The sequence below is a fragment of the Mycetomoellerius zeteki genome, unplaced genomic scaffold, assembly GCF_001594055.1.
Source record: "Mycetomoellerius zeteki isolate Tzet28-1 unplaced genomic scaffold, Tzet1.0 scaffold220, whole genome shotgun sequence".
NCBI classification, from domain to species: domain Eukaryota; kingdom Metazoa; phylum Arthropoda; class Insecta; order Hymenoptera; family Formicidae; genus Mycetomoellerius; species Mycetomoellerius zeteki.
This window is the reverse complement of record NW_017257173.1, coordinates 388,555-409,104: the sequence shown is the minus strand read 5'-3', so window position 1 is coordinate 409,104 and position 20,550 is coordinate 388,555. Positions and strand designations below refer to the sequence as shown.

Here is a 20,550-nt window from a genome sequence, read left to right as displayed (position 1 = left end):
TCGTGTAATTTACGCGGAGGTAATTTATGCGGTTTCGCAATCGGGCCCGGGGTCCCCGGTGGACCCCGTTGTACCAGTTGCAGCCATAATTATGCACAACTATCGTTACGCACCGGCGATAGGTTAATGCACCAAAGTGCTCCATAAATTTAAGTTTGCTAGTTCGATCTGCTACCGTCATAAATACAACATAATCCGGCGTAACTGCAATGTTACATAAACGCGATCGGATTGAATAAAATGTCACTATGTCAACGAACGACGAAAGATTAAAGAGAAAGAAGATTGGATAAAAATCAATAAAATAGATTTAAAATTGGCTCTAGTGTGCAAAAGAAGAGAAGTGAGGAAATTAAAATAATTTATACTTAGAAATAAACGTGTTTTTCTTGATATAATAGCATTTTTTGCTATGCCAAATAAATTAAAAGGCATCGTGAAAAATCGGAAGATATAATATAATGAAAAAATAATAAGATGGTGGAATAGGCAACTTTCACCTTATCTAACACGTGCCAGACAGGTGTTAATTGTTACCGTCAGATTAAATTATATTCTTCGCTCCCCCGGCTCTGTCTCGTAGTTCGTTGTGGTATGCTAATAGCGCTCTGTAGGTATTCAAATTGCAAGATCTATACTTTTTGTTCATAAAGATTTATGTAACGCGGCTGTAATTGATTTATGGCTTATCATTTTAATGATCCATCAACACGAAAGCATAATATTACAAGCATATATATATATTTTAAAAACTTATGTATATTTATTTATTATATACATATGAAAAATTATATAAATGAAATTTATACAATTTTATTTTACTTTTACAATAAAATTAAATATTTAGTGCAATTAAATGTTAAACATCTAATATTTACGTAGCTCTATAAGCTTATAATTTTAAATTCTTTAAATAGCATTAACATTCTTGAGTTTATTGATGATATAGCAATTAGTCTACTAATTATATTTCCGGCTGAACGCTTTTAGCACCTGCTTTCATCTATTCCATTCCACAATTTGACCGCGAAGCGCTACTTTGCTAATAGTCGCACCTGCTCAATAATGCGATCGCCGTTTCTGTAAAACGAGTCAAGACTTTATCGAGACCTACGGGCGACTTTTAATTTGCAATGCGCAAAGACGGGCCTTTCACCGTGTGGCGTTCGTGTAAAATATGTCTCTCGTGTTTTCCTAGCGCGAGACCGTTCGCTCTCGATATACAATTATGTAATTCGGATAAAAAGGCGAAGGGATAAGAGTATAGGAGAGAAACGTCGCGCAATGGTGTGGCGTAAGCCGACACGAGACAAAAAGCAACGGTACGTCGGATACGCCCGTCGTCGGACGTTTCGCCGATTATTTTTTACATGATCTGACCTTTCGTTCAACTCGACACGATGGCCCGGTCGCAACGTTTATAGCTGCCATCAGTTTCACCGCGAGCAACACCGTTATTAATCCTGCATAGCTTTCTCGACGAGAAAGAATAATCATCTTCGTCGATTTCCTTCGAATCGAAGATACAAAAAGATACAGACATGAGACTGTCTGCATAAACATGACTATACCACTCTCTTGATATATTATATTATATTGAAAAAATTGATTACTTAATACATTCCATTTACGTTACAAGGAGTAATATTTTTCTATAATAACAGATACAAATAAAAAATTATTTTCCTGTAGGGGTATTTTTCTCGAGAAATTTCAAACAAGAAAAATATCTCTACAGGAAGACAATTGTTTATTTGTATCTGTTATTACAGAAAAATATTATTCCTTGTAATATACGTGAGTGAAATGTATTAAGTAATCAATTTTTTTTTCAATATAATACGAAGAAGTAGTACAGTTGTGTTTAATATAAGCGGCCGCATGTCTATTTTTTTGTTATTTCAGATTAAAATAACTAATATAAAATAACTAGTGTTTCATAACTTCGCGTAACTTCCATGAACTGTTCATGAACTTGAAAAGTGGTGATGAACTTCCTAAACAGTCCGGAAATTTAATACAAACTGTATTGTACTTACAAAAGAGAACAAAATATGATTAAGGATGCTGAAGGGACGCAAAAGAGCTGGCTCGAGCTACGTGAGCGCGTCTCGCATAGAAGAGACTAAAAAGGGAAAGGAGGAAGAAATGGAAAGTGGTCGCGCCGCACACGTCAGGATTTTACAGTAGAAACCGAAATTTCATAAATAATTCCTCGAACATACCGCGCTCGGCCGACTGTGACGAAGTTACTTGAAACTTCTTGGTGTTCCTCTCCGGCTTCGTTCTGCACTGATCTAATCGTCCAGGCATGAACTTCTGCTTACATTTATCGTGGATGACTCGGGCTGGTATTCTCATAACCCTTACAGAAATCTAATACTGGCCAATTTAATACAAGCCAATTTATTACTGAAATTTATAAAATTGGCTTGAATGAAAGAAAATCGACAGTAATTAATTACTTATTTAGAGTACCAAAGGTACCAAGCAACAATGCCTTTAATATTAAGTAATTAATTAAAATAAGTGATTAATTACTGTCTTTTATGTTTTAGTCTTTTATCTTTCTATTAGTATTAGTCAATATTAGATTTTTGTAAGGGAATCCATTCTTATCTCAAAATTGTCTTAAGTAATGTCTTAAGATGTTAATACGACTTTCTTCGATTGGTTCATTACAGTTCATCTTAAGACTGCACTTAAGATAGTCTTAAATACCATACAAGAATCAATTATGAATACCAACCTCGGTGTCCTATTCTTTGCAGTACGAAGAATTCGAAACGATTCTCCTCTTGCATCTCGTCCGGCATCCGAAGCATTTGAAAACGCATTCCTAGTTCAAATCGTTACAAACACGGTTTCGTAATCACACCGGAATGTTACGGACTTGTTACTGAGAAATATGCAATGTTAGTTCAATTTAATAATTTAATTCGAAAGTAATAATCCATTACGGAAAAATCTGGAAGAAAAAAGAAATCAAAGTCTATAAATCGATTTTTATATCTCTTTTAGCATACAAGAATCGCAGTTGGATATGCAAGGAATGCAATTGCAAATGAACATTCTTAGAATGTGCATGAGCATATTGATTTAGCATTAAAGACCCAGATATAACAGCAAAAATAATTTGTTATGATTCGCAAATGCAACATGATATTTGCTGCTTTAATCTGCTTATATATTTCTGATCTTATTCTTAATTCTTAACTCTCCGTTTACAATCATAATTTTTGTTTTGTTTGTAATTTGGATCTACAATGTCCGTCTTTTTTGTCCAAGATATTTTACTGTTCTTCAAAAAAAAATTCAAAGTTACTTTCCAACATTTCTATTACATTATAAATAGTTTTTTTTAATTTAAATGTCAAAACTTTTATTTAATAAAAAATTCAAATTTGAGCAAAAATAAGAGTGAAATTTCGCTTGTGTTAAAAAAGATCCAAATTGCAAACCGAAGGTTAACTATTTTCATCTATAATTTATACATTTTATAAATAAAAAAACTGCATTCTTTAATTTTGTGTTTTTTTATTACATTGAAAATTTATTCGACAAATTTGTCTCGAGGTTCAAGAACAAAAACTTTTCGGTCGCGATTTTCCGGGAGATGCAAAATAACATCGTTTTATTAACAAACATAGAATTCGCACACGCATTTACAGATTCCTTCTCGCGGAAAAAAATTAGTTTGCGATGACGTGTCTATTCCGCGTCGTTGCGATCATTGAGGTTAATCATCGCTACGATTATTTCCTGATATCGCTACCGCGATGTATCGTGGAGGCGAGTGCACGCTGCATCTCCGATGACGACGACGTAATATCGGGAAAGCACGTGGCGCATCATCCATTACGAACGGCGTATCGTAATAATCAATCCGGCTTTCGTTCATTGCAATTTTCGCTTAATGACGCTTGGCTCGCTTTTTATCATATTAATTGGAAGTTTTTCCAAAGGTGTAATCATTTTATGATGGTCCAAATCAGTTCTATTGCGGAAAGTTGCTTCAGTTCTTCTAGGCATGTCTATGTGGAAAACTAATTCGATGTTCTTCATGATAATATTCACCCATAGTTGTACATTTTAAACATGAACTATAACCATTAAAATTAACAGTACTTGTAAAAGAAGATTATAATGAATATAATTGTTTAAAAGAAAAAATAATGTTAAAAATAATGTAAAAATATTTAGTGCACATATATTTATATTAATTACTCTAATAATAAATATTTTTATTCGTTCTATTTTACAATTATTTAACAATAAATAAATCTAATTTCTATGTAGCTTATTACCTTTAATAAAAGATGTAGCAGGAGTATCATATATAAAACATCGAATGCGTATATTAATTTTATATTCGCGTTGACGGTTGATAATATTTAAAATAATTAACAATTCGTCGACAAAAGGAGTTAAAAATTCATCAGGAGGTGGAGGTTTATTTTCCCCACAATAAATTCCAATAATCATAGGTTCAATATTAAAATCATGTATCGAAAACAATATGGGCCAAATTGTACTTTTGAACCATTGTGAATTAGTAATCCATCGATCTTAAAATTGAGTGCGATATCCATCCGATTCTTTACATTGATAAGCACCTTTCAAGATAAATCTATAGTTTATTGTGCCAATATTATCCGCTTCCCATCTTTATAGTAGCCACCATTCTTGGTGTTTCCAAATAGTGTTCTCGGATCTCGAGGCATATTAGGTATTTTTGAATAAATTAAAATATCCATTAATGTGTCTTTAATGCATCATGGCATATATTAAATGTCAGCGTCTATTCTTTTAATGCCTCTCCTATGTCGATACATTTGTCTTTCAAATCATCAAATACATCATCATTATCCGATGATTCAGTATCACAATTGCTACGACAGTCAGAATATACATTTTCATGCTTCAATAAATTTTGTAATAAAATAGAGTCTAATGCTGCCCGTTCAACATTCTGCGATAATTTGATATGGAAATTATATGTTTTTCATCCAACTGCTCCGTAACTCTTTCGAAATTAGATTTCACAATATTAGTTTTCTTCGTACGATATTCAATTTTTCTATAAAATGTACTACTCTTTTTTAATTTTTTAAACTTTTGCAAATCAGTCAGTAATGCTCTTTTCATCTCGAAATATATAACAATAAAATTAACTTTCTGATCCCAAAAGTAGCAATAAAATGGTTGAGTTTTAATTGATTTTTCTCTAAGATAATTGTATCTAAGAGAATCATATGATGCTTTCACAGTCAAAATAGCTGTGGCTGCATTTTGGCTTTTCTCTTGGCTGCCACAGCGACTTTGCAGCCACCAGTACAGCCCAAATAGTTGTGGCTGCATTTTGGCTTTTCTCTTGGCTTTTCTCATATTACAAATACGATATGGTACTCATGTTGCAATAGTAACACAATAAATTATTAAGTTAATTAACGAGCAAGATGAGTGTTAATTTTTTAAACAATTTTAAATCTATTTGTCAATTAATAAACATGATCGCGGAGCGTTTTGACTTTATCTTTCAAGTTCTCTTCAGCCGTTATTAAATATTAAGCGTGATTTACACCGGGCGACTTTATTCGCTAGAAGCCGCGTCTAGTGACGTCAATAATTCGCCAGCGAATTCTCTCGACTCTGCTGCTATTCGCTTGAAGTAAGCTTCGTAATTCGTCAGCGAATTTGTCGATGGAAGCTTCTTCTATACGCTTGTTTTTTATTTGCTAAAGTCTAAAATTTTGAAGTCGCAGCGTCTAAATCACAGAGCAACGATCGAAGCATTTATCACCAGTGATAAGTAGCGCCAGAAGTTAGCGACAGTTAGCGACAAGCTAGCGACATGCGTCGAGAGAGAGAGAGAAAACAGTATTCGCCACGACTAGACGCTAATAAAAACAAACCCGCGTCTAAAAGAAGTTTTTAGTAGCGAATTCGCTATGATGTTACTAAACGCGGCTTCTAGCGAATAAAAGTCGCGCCGTGTAAATCGCGCTTTACGCGGGATACGATATTCCGCCATCCATCGAGCGATCGTATCGCCGTATCGCGCTTTGCGTATACATATATAATAGCCCAGATGCATACGTATACGGTTGCTTACTTCTTTTCTCACTGTGCGTAACCATAGAGGCGTATCCAAAGAAGTATAGAAGTCGGTGATATAATCCCTTAGCGCGTAACACCTGTGTGAATCTCGTGACATTTAGAGCTGCCAGCTTTAGCCGGTCTGTTGCTCGTCTTCGCGCGCGATCTCCGATTTCGTCGATAAATTATTTCTTCCTCAGTATCGTCCTAGCATTTGCCGTTGCGGCCGTTGTCAACAGCATTTTGGACGATCTCACATGGAGTGAAATGACTAGTCTTATGGGTTTTCTACAATAAGGTATTCTCTAAGCTTTAAGTCTTAAGTCACAAGTAATTGACCAATCACAATCGAATATGAGAAGAATAATCGATGATTAGTTAATTTCTCTTACGGCTTAAGACTCAAGCTTAGGTAATATATAGCTTATTATTATAGAAAGTCTATTACAAATCTAGTAAAAATATTCTAGCTATTTTTGTCGAATTTATGACAAACTTTACTTGCCTGTAAGTAAAAAATATAGAAGATGTAAAGTGAAAAGTACATTACAATTATAGTAAATCCATTCGAGTGCAGATTATTCTTATAGTAAAGTAAATTATACCCTTCTTAAGATTGTGACGAACAACTCTCAAGGTTTTATACGCTTGTATTTTTTACGACGCAGTAAAGTAAATTTTGTTAGCAAAAAGTACTCGTCAATAAAGTAAATTCTATTAAGATGCATAGTAATTTATATTAAGAAGTGGTAATAAATTGCACTGGTAATTATTGCTAACGACAATCTCTCATTCAGAAAAGTAAAGTAAATTTTATATAAGTAGGCGCCTGTTCCTATATGGATCTGCCAATTCCATAAAATTTACTGGAATGCATATTACTTAACATTTTTCTCCGTGCAATGAGTGGATCATTTCATAAACGCGTGCGGATTTCTCGCGGGCGACGTGAAAGTGTGCGGATCCTCCCACACGAACGTCCTCGGCACGAGGCAAGATCCTATCGATCTTTATGACGCTTTATTGCCGAGCAATCAGAAAGACTTATATATAATTGGGTAATCTGTTAATTAGACGAGATAGCGATCGTTTGAGAGTCTCAGAGACAAACGATCGTTAGAAAAGTAACAAGTCGGAATTAAATATAAGAGCGTGTTTCTTCGGTTGGTGAAGTTTACATTAATGTCAACCAGCAATACGATGAATCTAAGGAATAAATATAACAGAACTGTGTATTATGCTTCGTGATTAGTCAATTAGATATAAAAATAACAAGGTACGAACAGCAACTATCTAATTCGTTTTATTTCTGAAGATAAATAAAAGAGATATTCGTATTGCGTTATGTTTAGAAATATGATCGAAAAAGGTTATTATAGATTAATTAGATGGACGGCTTTTTTACATCGTTTCTGTGTGCAATGCGTTCATGTAGAATAGAAACTTATACGTTGAAGTATCAAGACACACCATCGCAAACGGCGATTGTTATAATTCGTTTTCTTTGCGGATAAAAAAAATGTATTGTGTTGTGTTCAAAAATATGATTTGATAAATTTATTGGATTAACCAAGGCGTTTTTTTTTTTACATTGTTCTCCTATAACACATGTGGAAACCGCGCTAAATAAAGTATCAAGTCGCACCAAAGAACATGCGAACGACTTAATTAATATCGACAATCGCGCGGATCGGCGAGAAATCGAAAGTAAGCGGGCTCAGACAGTCGCTTGAAATGAACCGTAGATCGATCGTATATTAGGAAACGGTTCCACGATTGAAACGGACCAATGAGCGTACCAGGAACAACGCTTTTGTTTGCGTCGGCGTGCTGATAATAATCGGCGACTCCGCGGGCGATAAATAGCGATTACATGCTCTCGTTCGCTTGTTCGCGGTTAATTAACGGTTAATCGATCGGTAACGTTAGTCGCTCGCGAGTCCAACGGCGAGAGATTCATTTCAGCCTGAAGCTTCCGCAACCCTGTCGCAGGGCGCAATAATTAATTCCGCTCCCCTTCCTTTCGCGAATATTAATTGCGCTTGCATGGAATAAATCGCGGATTCGCTTGGGCATCGTCAGCAAGTATTTCCCAATCAACCTTACATACGTTAGTTTATAGGTCGTTCGCGTAAATGTTAATTGAAGTCAAAGCTTAGCTAATTTTCTGTATTTTTTAAAAATTATTCCACGTTCAGAAAAAGATAAAGATACACCTTAACTAACTTCATTTAATGCATTTACACAGACGACCTTGTGGAAGGAAAGAGACGACTTGCGGCAGTAAGATTTGTAGCAATGCATTAAAGGTAACTCTTCTCAAATTAGCCGTTTGCATTACAGTTAACAGAGACAGCGACGGGCTTTATTTTATACCCTTTGCATAATGACATTTTGGTAGTTTTAATTCACATTTACGTCTTATTCAATTTCGCAATCGACAACCATTACAACTTTGTACAAGCTTTGCTCCCCAATCCCTCCTTGGTTTTTCTTTTTCTCTCTCCCTCTCTCTTTCTCTCCCCCTCTCTCTCTCTTTCTTTCTCTGTCTCTGAAACGAAGACGTCTCAAACCCCGATTATCGCAATCTAACCATCACTAGTCACTACTATTACTGTGATATTACTGCTACAGTAGCGTCGCTCCAAACGGCGTTACTCCATCAGGCAGGAGTATTGCTCAATCCCCTCTGACGGCTCATCTCGGGGAGCCAGTTTTCCCCTTCCTCCCCCAAGCGATCTCACGGCTGCACCATATACTTTTTACCCGCGCAAAACCATTCTTTACGCTGATTACTGTGATCGAGCGAGAAGGAAATCAAATTATTACCGGCGAATCGACGCCGTACCAATTATACGCGCATCTTACCACCCGGCTATCCTGTTTTATATTCACGACATTAGCGCAATATCGCCATAACTTTCGATATTACACGGGTGCGCTCAAGATGTACAGTACTGGACCGATTGATGTTGCTTCGTTAATTAATACCTCGCTGTGATTAGATTTAACTCAGACATTCTCGGTCGCATCGATTACGTTCTGCTCGAAATTATTGCATCATGATGCATTCAATGTTTGCAGCTTCTTTTTAAGTACCTACTTATATCCCGCCTACACGGGAAAAACGGTTTTGCTAAAGTATCTAAAAATTTAGGTAAATACAGATCTGAAAATAATTTTGTTGAACTAACAAAATAATTATAGGATGCTCACACACACACAGACTCATGTTAGAATGTTAAAACTTTTTACATCATGCTTGAGTTTCCTACATAATTATTTTGATGATCCAACAATTATTTTCAGATCTGTATTTATCTATATTTTTAGATGCTTCAGTACAATCGTTCTTCCATGTTATGGTTCGAAGCCGAAAACAATTTCGTCGTCAGAAAGTATCTATTTCTTAGAAGATCGTGATCGTGGACCGCTCGTCTAGAATCTGTTCTCTCAGATCGCGGAAACACGACGAGCGATGCGTGAGTGTCATGTAGGTATCTTAAGGATGAGTATCTTAAGGATGACACGTACAAGGAAGAGTCGCGATACGTCCGCCTCGTATTTTACTGTAACCTGAAAGGGCACGCTGGTGCGCATTACGGAATCGCGTAAGAAGAGCACCTTTCACCTTCCGCGAGCTCACATAGATCGCCTTTACGTCGATACGTCCGCGATTACCAGCGTAATTTACGTCCGTCTGCGCGGATATTCAACAAGTATCAACGCACAAAAACAGATGTTCTTTACTCGTGCATGCAGCGGTGAACTCTGATTACTGATCTCTGTATGCCGAACCTCGTTAATTAAATGCCGATCGAATTCAAAAGATTGACATTAAACTTATGTTAAGGTTTACGTCAAGATTTATTTTGATCGGGTAAAATGACATGTGATTTTGTCGTCAAGAAATATTTAATGCTGGAAACTCCAAACTCCAACTCTTCATCTTTTTCAAAGAATTTAATTAGCAATCTACGTTGGTGAAAATAAAAACATTAGTTCATGGAAAGAACGATTTTGTTGAAATATCTAAACGTTCAACTAGATACGAATCTGAGAAATATATTGTTGGAACATCAAAATAATTATGTAGGAAATATTCAAGTCTGATGAGCAATACTACAAAAAAAATTTTGTAGCAAAAACAATATTCTAGCAATTAGTTTGAGCGTATAATACATAATTATTTTGATAGTTCAATAAAATTATTTTCAAATCTATATTTAGCTAAATTTTTAAATACTTTAGCAAAATTGTATGTGAATATAATACTTTCCGCGTGAAAATACAATTAAAATATCATTCTTACATTTTTAATCGTCAGATTGCATTTTCGACGGACTTATTTAACGTAATTTGACCGATTTCGTTAAGTTAAATTTTGTCGCTAATATAAAACTGTTCTGGTGCACATCGCAATATTACGCCGATTCCATCGATAATCTGCGATCCGCGCGATGAACATAATCTATCACGAGAAAGTACTCTGAAAAACTGATTCAGAAAATCGGCCAATCGCAAAGCACGGATACTAGTTGAATAATTATACGCTGGAGCAACTAGTACCGCGGATGAATGATCTTCCTGAAAACGATCGCCACTCGAAATGCATAATTTCGAAACATTCCAGATTTGAAAGAACAAATCACGACCGTCCAACTCGTAATAGAGCAATACTTCATGTCAATCTAACTAAATCCAGAAAACAAAGAAAATGCAAGCGTAAAATAGATATTTTTATTAAAAATACATGGCATAAAACATTTTATTTGAATTAAATTAAATAATTTTGCAATCACGCGAAATGCAACGTATATGCAAGATTTTATATTATTTTTTGTTTTAAAATAAATTATATTTGACACATAAACGTTTAAGTGCCATGGTGAGAAAGATATTCATAGTATTAAATTTAGCAACAATGTTGGATGGCGTGTACGAAGGAAGTCGGATCCGGAAGCAGCTGAAATTGAAAATCACCGCGAAGGCGTCCTAGACGAAATCGTTTATCCAATTAAGATGTTAATAAGACTGTCAAAGATATTTTGCTCTGTTTCTGCGTGTGTTACTCACTGGTTATTTTTCTTCTGTTTGCAAACGAGCAATAACATGTGTCACAATATATTAAATAAAAAAATACTAATAAAATATATAAAAAATACTACATAATAAATATAAAAAAATAATACATAATAAATATACAAAAATAATACAATTATGTCTGACGCAAAGTAATGCGTCAGACATAATTGTATTATTTTAAAGATTATAAGACTTATGCAAATCATAGGTCGAATCTCTTTATTAACTACATTTTATTTGTTGCGAACCACAAGTCATTCACCGGAGCGTAAAAACGGAAAAATAAGGTAAAATCAACGAGAACGAAAGTGAAGGTGAACAGAGCGCCGATGAAGCGAATTGTTACAAAACCGAGGCGTGATAGTAAAGGGATGAGAAGGTCGCGGATCGGTTCACTTTCTAACTGTCATAACATCCTGAAATAGCAATGGAAAGAGTACTCGACTAGTCCCCAAGCAGGTAGAAGACAGCCCGTTGTCTTTCGTTCTAAAACAGAAATTTATACTAAAGGTCGGCGCGTCTCGAAAGGTTACAGTGCAAGAAGATACTGTAAGATTAAAGACGTATGCGAAGTGTGTCCACAATTTGAAGTAATCTATTAGGAGAAGTATCGTCATTCGCTTTATTTATAAAAAAGCTCTGATCGCGTGAATTCGGGGGAATCGATCTTTTTAAATTCTCAAATATATAAAAATAAATCATTACATGTGAAAAGGATAATTTTGCCGTAGCATCTAAAAATCCTGCACAAATCATATGAGAAAAGTGACTTCAGTTAAATTGGTTGAGATATTTTTTAATTGTAATATTTTGTAAATTATAAAATACTAATCACAAAAGTTTCCTTAGGTAAAACCATAAAAATGGACAGATTTTGCTGTGGCACTATTTCAAAGTTGTTATTTTAATCGGACTGAGAGAGAGAAAGAGAGAGAGAGAGAGAGAGAGAGAGAGAGAGATCTTATATCTGCTGAATTACTCATTTTTTTATAACTGTATCTTAATACAGTTTCTTTGCACAGAATAATGAGATGAATCAGTTGATGTAAAGAAAACACTTAGTGTTTTAGTTAAATACAAATTTGAAAAAAAAAGTTAGACAATCAAAATAATTAGGTAAAACATTCAAAATGATTGCTGGAAACTTTTTCCAACTGTTTATCATGTTTAAGTATAATTATTTCGATTCAGAATTATTTTCAAATCTGTATATATAATTAAATTTTTAGATACTTTAGCAAAATCATTCTTTTTATATCTAAAATACCATTAAGATTATTAAAAATTGTTATTTTCTCAATCTCTCTTTTATAAAAGTTTTGTTTCTGAATTCTGTTTTCTCGTAAAATTTAACTCTTGTTTTTATTAATATTTGTCAAGTTGCCTCGGTCATCGTTCCGTAATTGTTTTTCTTATAAAAAATCATCTTAAACGAAACACTTGTTTATGGAATTTCCATGTGTCTTTAAGTACACGTCATCGCATTGCGTCGCTTGCAGTCGCCTAATGCAACGGGGAAATGGCACGCAAGAAGAAAGAGACGGAGAAGGAAGAGGAGGTACAGTTAGTTTCTTTAGTAGGATGAACGAGCCGGTATTTAAGGTCGAAGGAAGAGAATAGCTCTTGCGCAACTGCACGTTTGTGTCAGTCGCAGGTAGGAGGTCGTGTCTGACTGAGAAGCAATAAATAAGTTCCGCGTGATATAACGAGGAAGAATCACGTCGCCTGTTTATCTTTAGAATATCGCGCCTGAGGCATTAAAATTTTGGCTCATATAATTGCAATTATATATTATATATATATGTAATAAAAAAAGAATTTTTTTTCATCAAGAAACTCGCAAAAAACCATCCGATAAATAATACGAAAAAAAATGTAGAATTTTATATTAACAAAAACTAAAATAATTAATAAATACTGGTAGAGGGAGGGCGCTCACTAGATCTCCCTGCTATTCAATATCGTATTTTGTTTCTCCACTTGTTTGAATAAACTCCCAAGTAGCACATGAAGCTTTAAAACGTCTGCGATGACGTTGTTGCAGCTTAAACTGCAGCATAGATACTATGTCTATGATTTTAATAATTGGTCAAAACAAAAATGCATCGTAAAGAGGAAGAATTTTGTCACATTTCAAGATGCTATTAAAGCAGAAAAATATTTATGTCAATATATATGTCAAATTTGAGAAATTAATCGATCTGATTAAAAATCAATACAACAGAATTATTGAGAAATCTAAAAATGACGAAAAGCGAAATTCTTGAAAGGGATATAAAAGAAATGAAACCACTAGCATGGAATCGGACATAAATAATTTAGAAAAAACCTTCAAAATCAAGAATTCAAATTGGCATTTTGTAAGCTCCTTGTTTGTATACTCTTAATATATCTCAATTAAAAATAGGTGCTTATATTAGTGCTTATTTGTCAAATAGATAAAAGTGATGAGTGAAATTGGAGGCACGACAGAAACACCTCTCGAAAAATTTGCCGTTCGGAACTGACATTAAAACCATAGGTCCCATATACTCGTGACAATTGAATAATAATCAGCGTGCGCACCACAAGCATATGAGAGAGGTATACCACAGGTCAGAGGTCTAACGTAAGAGAAGAAAAAGAAGTAAACATTTTATTTCTAACTTGTACTCACCGTTGCTTAGTTCGGCTAACTCTGTTTTTCAGAATTTGTTTAAAAAAATCAATGTTATCATTAAATGTATAATGCGAATCGGCTAAGTGTATATAATTTTATAAATTGTTTTAGTAATTTAATTATATTTAAAAAGGCAATTTCATTCATTGTTTCTTCTTTCTTCATTGTACCATCAATCCGTGAACATAAAGTTAAAAATTACCATTCAAATAATCGATCCATCAATAAGTATGCTATTTTGTTATATTATTATATTATATATTACAACGCAAAAGAGTGCCGTACTTCTTCAGGGTTTCTTCAGCCTGTTCTCCAATCTCTTTGCTGTTGTTAAGCCTTTCATCTCAAGAATCAACAAACGAGCAGACAAAGAGAGAGAAGAGGATGAAAAACACGTCGGAAGACGTGTGTAAGAATTTTAATTGTTAAGCAAAGCCGTCGTCCTGCACTCGAAATTCTCTACGTGATCGTGATTGGCAGAGACATATCGGCGATGAGTCGCACGAGAGACAAACTCCAAGAAAAGACGCTGCGCACGTATTCAAGGGTCGCGTATTAATACGGTAATCGCAATTTGCATACTTCCGCCTGTTCTCTAAGCCGCCGTTGACCTCCGTGATTGCAACGTGCGCGCAAGAGTGTCGGGAATATCATATTCTCCGGTAGACGGATAGTAGAATTGCATACCTCCCTTGTAATGTCAAGGTTCAATTATTTACAAGGCGAACGTTAAGACACGAATTAATAAGCCGTACCGTTGCACGCGGATTTATCGCTCCGCCGTACTCGAATTCGCATTAGTGCTTGATCCGACACTTGCGTGCAAGCGAGACGTTCATTTATCTTTGTTGTCAGTCCTCATTTAATATATGTATAGTATGCAAATAAGAAAAGAATTTTTGTAGCAATTGTAATTTCATTAGTGATTTATGTCCACACGTACAATGTTTTAATTAACGTATTTCAGCGTCTTTCAACCTTTCTCAGTTCGTGGCATTAAGTGTTCTGATATACACTGCTAGTATAATTGAAAATTGTATACTATAAATTTTCTGTACTAACAGCGCACATCGGAATACGGCCTAAATAAGCCGAGATATGTCATTATAGATGCACGTGTTTCACCGCGCTGCTCAACATAGGTGTTACAATTAGACACTATCATCACGACATTCAGATATAAACAGAAGTTCTAAAATTTCTATTTCTTATTTTATTTAGAAATTATTATCTTCACTGAAAGAAAAGATTGACTGCTGCAGCAAATTAGGTGATAAAATATGGCATAGTATTTTTAATTGGTTGCAGCAGCCAATTTTTGGTTGCAGCAGCCAATCGAAATCCTATACTGACATTGCGGATAGGCTAACGCAAAATTGACTGCAGCCAGTTAAAAATGTTATGTCATATTTTACCATCTAATTTGCTGCAACAGCCAATCTTTTTTTTCAGTGTTGAAATGACGATATTTGAATATGAGAGTTAACACAATGTAATTTAAATAATTTTCACAACTTTTAAAATATTTTTTACCTCGCGCGTTACTTGTTTTTTACTTATTTTTAAATTTTTTCGATTTTTACTTTTTTCTTTAATTTTCATGGCACACTTGAAGGCTCTTTGCATCTTTATTGAAAAATCCTCACGTAATCTATTGGCGTATTCTATTCATATTAATTAGAATAAAAAATATAAATTTCTTTTATCATATATCATATAATTTTATTATCATAATTAGATCTTTTAGCAAAAAAATTAAGATCTTAAGAACATCATTAGAGCAGCCTTTTTCAATCGTCTCCAGAATATGTTATTAAAACGTACGATGACTGCGAGAGATTTTATCTCGAATCACGAATGGTATTTACTAAATAGCTTTAATCGTTTTAAGTGCGCTCTTGTTTTCGCAATTGAACATAGAAGAAATAGTCGACCGAATTCCACAAATTAATAGAAGGCTCCATTAAGTGCCTCTCAGGAGAAGTACTCTTTGCATTTTTAGTTTAGCATCAAATAAGAAGCTATTAGCAGCGGAGAAAAGTGACAGCGGTAGGAACGAGTTCTTTGAACGGTTTTGGGTGAATCAGTTCCTAGCATTTAGAAAAAGAATCAACTTTTACAGATAAGATAGGGGGAGGGAAAGGAGGATCGCGCGGACGAAGAGGAAAACCGGAGGTCATGGCGGTCCAATTGGCTGTTTAAATATTTATGAGGACGTTCTCCATTCGAGACGAGAGAGCCTAAGCAGCACCACCCGAATTCTTGTCCTTTGTAAACTTTCTCCCGAACACTTTACAAACCGCACTTCTTTATTCCGTCCACTTTTCTTCTTCACTCGTTCTGTTCACAGTGAATTAAAATGTTTAGAAGCGCATTATCCTTCAATGTTTTTTAAATCTTTTCTGGAACGCATATTTAAACGCAAGCATAAAATTGCACTTTGGATATATCTTAATGTTTAAATAAATTTTAATATTTAATAAGATTTTGTTATTTTAATATGTATTTAATTTAGTAAAATTTTGAAATTTAACTAAATATGTCAGCAATAAATGTACTTCGTTACTTAATAACAGACAAAAATTTTGTAAAAATGCAATAATACATTCTAACTCTTAATTCATTTTACGTAAAAATAAAAACAATTTGCATAAAAATATTAATTGTAAGTTTGAATTGGATTATTTTTATGACAATTTTAGACGTTCAGAGGCACGAGAAAAAGAATTTAGAAAAAAGTCATCTTCTGTCATATTCTTCCTTCTTTCGAGACATTGTCTTCTATAAATAAGAGTTCATTAGCATAATTATGTGTCCAGGCAATCAAGTTGGAATGCTTCTTCGAGGACGGAGCGCCTGGCAGATGATGTCAATCCGGGTCAAACGATATTTATCTAGCGTAAACGAGACGATACGTGCGTGGATGGAGAGGAACATCTCCCAAATCGCACGTGCCACCAAACGAGCTTGAGGAAACAAACAAGGAAGGTCCTTTTCGCCATGAGCAAGCGTGCGAATCACGTAACAGCATTACAATGCGGTTACACACCTAGTCATATTTTCGCGTCGAGCGGCTCTATCGCGATTTTGCACAATATATATTTCAACGAGTCGATACGCGGTCGTTCATGGATCTAGATCCGCAAGGATAATTAGCTCAAGCTGCCATAATCTATCTTCCGCGCTCTTACCTGCGCACGTACGTATGTACGTACCTTCCTCCCTTCCCTGCCGATTGTATTTCTCGCTCGGCAGTCCATTGCTAAGGCGCGACTTCCGGCTCGAATTGCAGCGGGAATTATATCAGATTTCTGTCCTTTCCCCGTGCACAATCATCATTAGTTTCCCGAAGTTGCTCGAGAAGGATCAATCAAAACAGACGTGTTTACGGTAAACATTCTCGCCGGCAGATAAATCGACTGCTGCGATAATTACATATTTCGGGAAGAAGAAAAAATTGCGAAAGACGGATAGATCAGGCGAATTACTTGCCTGCGGATATTTCGCGCAATTTGCTCGTACATAGTAAAAAATACTTTGTATTTGTGTTAGAAACGGTTCACTAAAGTCTTTGTTAAAATGTGTTGAATTTTTAACATATTCAATCGTTAATGTAACATATCGTGACTGTGTTATTTAAATATTTTATGTTAAATGATATTCAACATTTCTTAGTATCAAAATAACAATTTATAAGTGAGTCACCAAATAACATAAAAATAATGTTAATTATAACGTAAATTGTAAAATAAATAAATAAAATACGTACACATATCATAAATATTAATTTTTCTGAAAAAAATATACTTCTATGTATGTGTTCAATTTGCTTACAAATTGTGTCATTTTTGTGTTAATATTTTTACATATAATATTTGTGTTACTTCTTAATATATTCATCTTGTGTGAAATTAACACCAAAATTTGAGTGAATCGTTTGGGACACGTGAAATTTGATACAAATTTTCCAACCGTGTAACGCGGCGCTCGCGGTCTTGCGTAAATTGAGACGTAATAATTCGCGATCCGCGGCAAGGCGACGACAGGCGCCGATATTGAGGGAGGGAATAAGGAAAGAAAAAAAAGAAAGAGAAAAAAATGTAGCATTCCGCTTCCCGATCGAGTTCGCCGTTCCCGCTCGATCGGACGCACTCACGTCGCGCGGGAAGCGATATCGCGGCGCATTGCACGAGAGGGGGACACACGTTGCACATATCAACGATTGCGCTCGTGCGAATCCTGCGTAACACTTTCTAGAGCCGACATTACACCCGGCGGTACCCGGACGTTATAAGACCGCGAGACGTTGGAATAAATAGAACTTTGCGAACGTGTTCGAAATGTCCCGGTCACTTACGCTACCGGCGTGACGGTGACTCTCGTTCGCGGTGACTCTGTCATGCCAATGAGTGTTTCCGCCATTTCCAGTTCAATTCGTCACAAATCAAAGCAGTACTCATTTCATTAATCCTTTTAATAATTTTCCCACGGTCATACTATTTACAGAGACAACGGATGTCGCATATTTTTTATTAACTAAAATTAAAATTGCGTACAATGGAAAAAAGTTTGATTGCATTATAGTTAGAATTCTGATGGAAAATGGACAAATAAGAATTTTTTGATTGAATTTATTATAATTCTAGTTGAGATTCTAGTTGAGATTTCATTTTATTTAAATTGTCTTTATTTACAAATGGCATGTAACAAAAATTAACGTGTCATTTCTGACGTCACGATTCAATATAGTTATAGTGACTACTCAGGAGTCTTAAGTTTAAGTGAAAGAAATTCTTTTAGAAGAAGAAAAGAAGCTTTTAGCTGAAAATTTATATACAGTAAAAAAATATGTTGTATTTGTGTTAGAAATGATTCACGCAAGTCCTTGTTAAAATTTTATGCCGAATTTTTAGTATATCTGAGTGTTAATTTAACATAATATTTTTTAGTGCAAAAATAACACATTTATGAGCAAGTGAAAGAATAATAAAAATAATGCTCTCAAAAAAATTCTAAGGTAAATGAATAAAATGTGTTAATTTAACATATCATAAATGTTAACTTTTAATGAAGAAATATAATTGTTTAGAAATTATGATAATGTTACATTTTTATATAATATTTGTGTTACTTTAACACAAAAATTTGAGAAGACCGTTTATAGTTAAAACATATGAAATATGTTAAATTTAATACAAATTTTCCAACTGTGTATACATAACCAATTTGGCAAACCTCACCCCGAAATCTTATTAAAACGCAATCATGCAGAAAACTAGAGTAGTAATATCATGCATTAAAAAATATCAGGTATGAGAATTCCGGTTATTTCAAAAAGGAACCACGGTAGTGTCGTTGCGCTTGGTTTAATGCCGAGACACTACCGTGTCTCCTGATTAAATTATGTATTAAATTGACAAGCAATTTAATACGTAATCTAATTAAGACAACCAAAATTCTAATTAATATAATTAGAATTTTTTAGTTTGTTCATTTTTAAATAGCAATTTTTCTCACTGTACGTTGTCACATTCAAAATTTACCTTATCTTTAATTATTAAAAAATAATACCTACACTGAAAAAAAAGATTGGCTGCTGCAGCAAATTAGATGGTAAAATATGGCATAGCATTTTTAATTGGCTGGAGCAGCCAATTTTTGGTTGCGTTAGCCTATCTGCAATGTCAGTATAGGATCTTGATAGGCTAACACAACCAAAAATTGGCTGTCGCAAATAATTAAAAATGCTATGCCATATTTTACCATCTAATTTGCTGCAGCAGATAATCTTTTTTTTTCAGTGTAAGTATTTAAAAATAATTAAAAATAATAATTCATACACACACACATAATAATTATTTTTTTAATAATTCGGAAAATTCATCTCATCTTTAATCGCCCAAAAAATTTTAAAAGCAAACGCGCCTCAGATTGTTGGATTTCGTCCTATTTCCTGTGAAATGTATCGGATTTTGGATTTAGATTCTCGTTTCACGTAACAAAGCGGAATCGCAGAGATCGCTGCATATACACGCGGATGTCTCACATACGCTAGTGTGCGCGAGAACGCGAGAACGAAGTCATTGCTATTCGCGGCCCGCCACGGGAAACGGAAGCCCTCCATTATCCCCCGAGGCATCGGATACGCCCGTATCGCGGCACATTCCGTTTCAAACGAGACGTCGGCGTCGAGTGCAAAAATTTCCCTTCTTCCGGACCTCCAGGCATCAATCTCACTAAGCGGAACTGTACACTGAAAAAAAAAGATTGGCTGCTGCAGCAAATTAGATGGTAAAATATGGCATAGCATTTTTAATTGGCTGCAGTAGCCAATTTTTGGTTGCAGCAGCCAATTTTTGCTTGCGTTAATCTGTCCACAATGTCAGTATAGGATTTCGATAGGCTAACGCAATCAAAAATTGACTGCTGCAACCAATTAAAAATGCTATGCCATATTCGGCCAACCTTTTTTTTCAGTGTAGGCAAACAGATTCCAGCACAAAGCACGAATGCGACGAATTCGTTGGAAACTTGTTGGATAAATAGCTGACATGTTGGTGGCCGGTACGCAAATAACGTAATAAGTAAAATAAAAGTAATAATAATAGCTGCGTTATAAGTGCGCGGAGTTCTTATGTTTTCGAATCTCACGCGGTAAAGTCTTCACCCTTTTATACTAATCATTTATCAAACTGACCGCCACGTGA

General features: G+C 34.8%; 1 protein-coding gene across 1 annotated transcript in view; it reads right to left on the bottom strand.

Moving 5' to 3' along the window:
- The window catches only part of LOC108722856 (serine-rich adhesin for platelets), a 70,786-nt gene that overhangs the window by 11,502 nt on the left and 38,734 nt on the right, over positions 1 to 20,550 (bottom strand).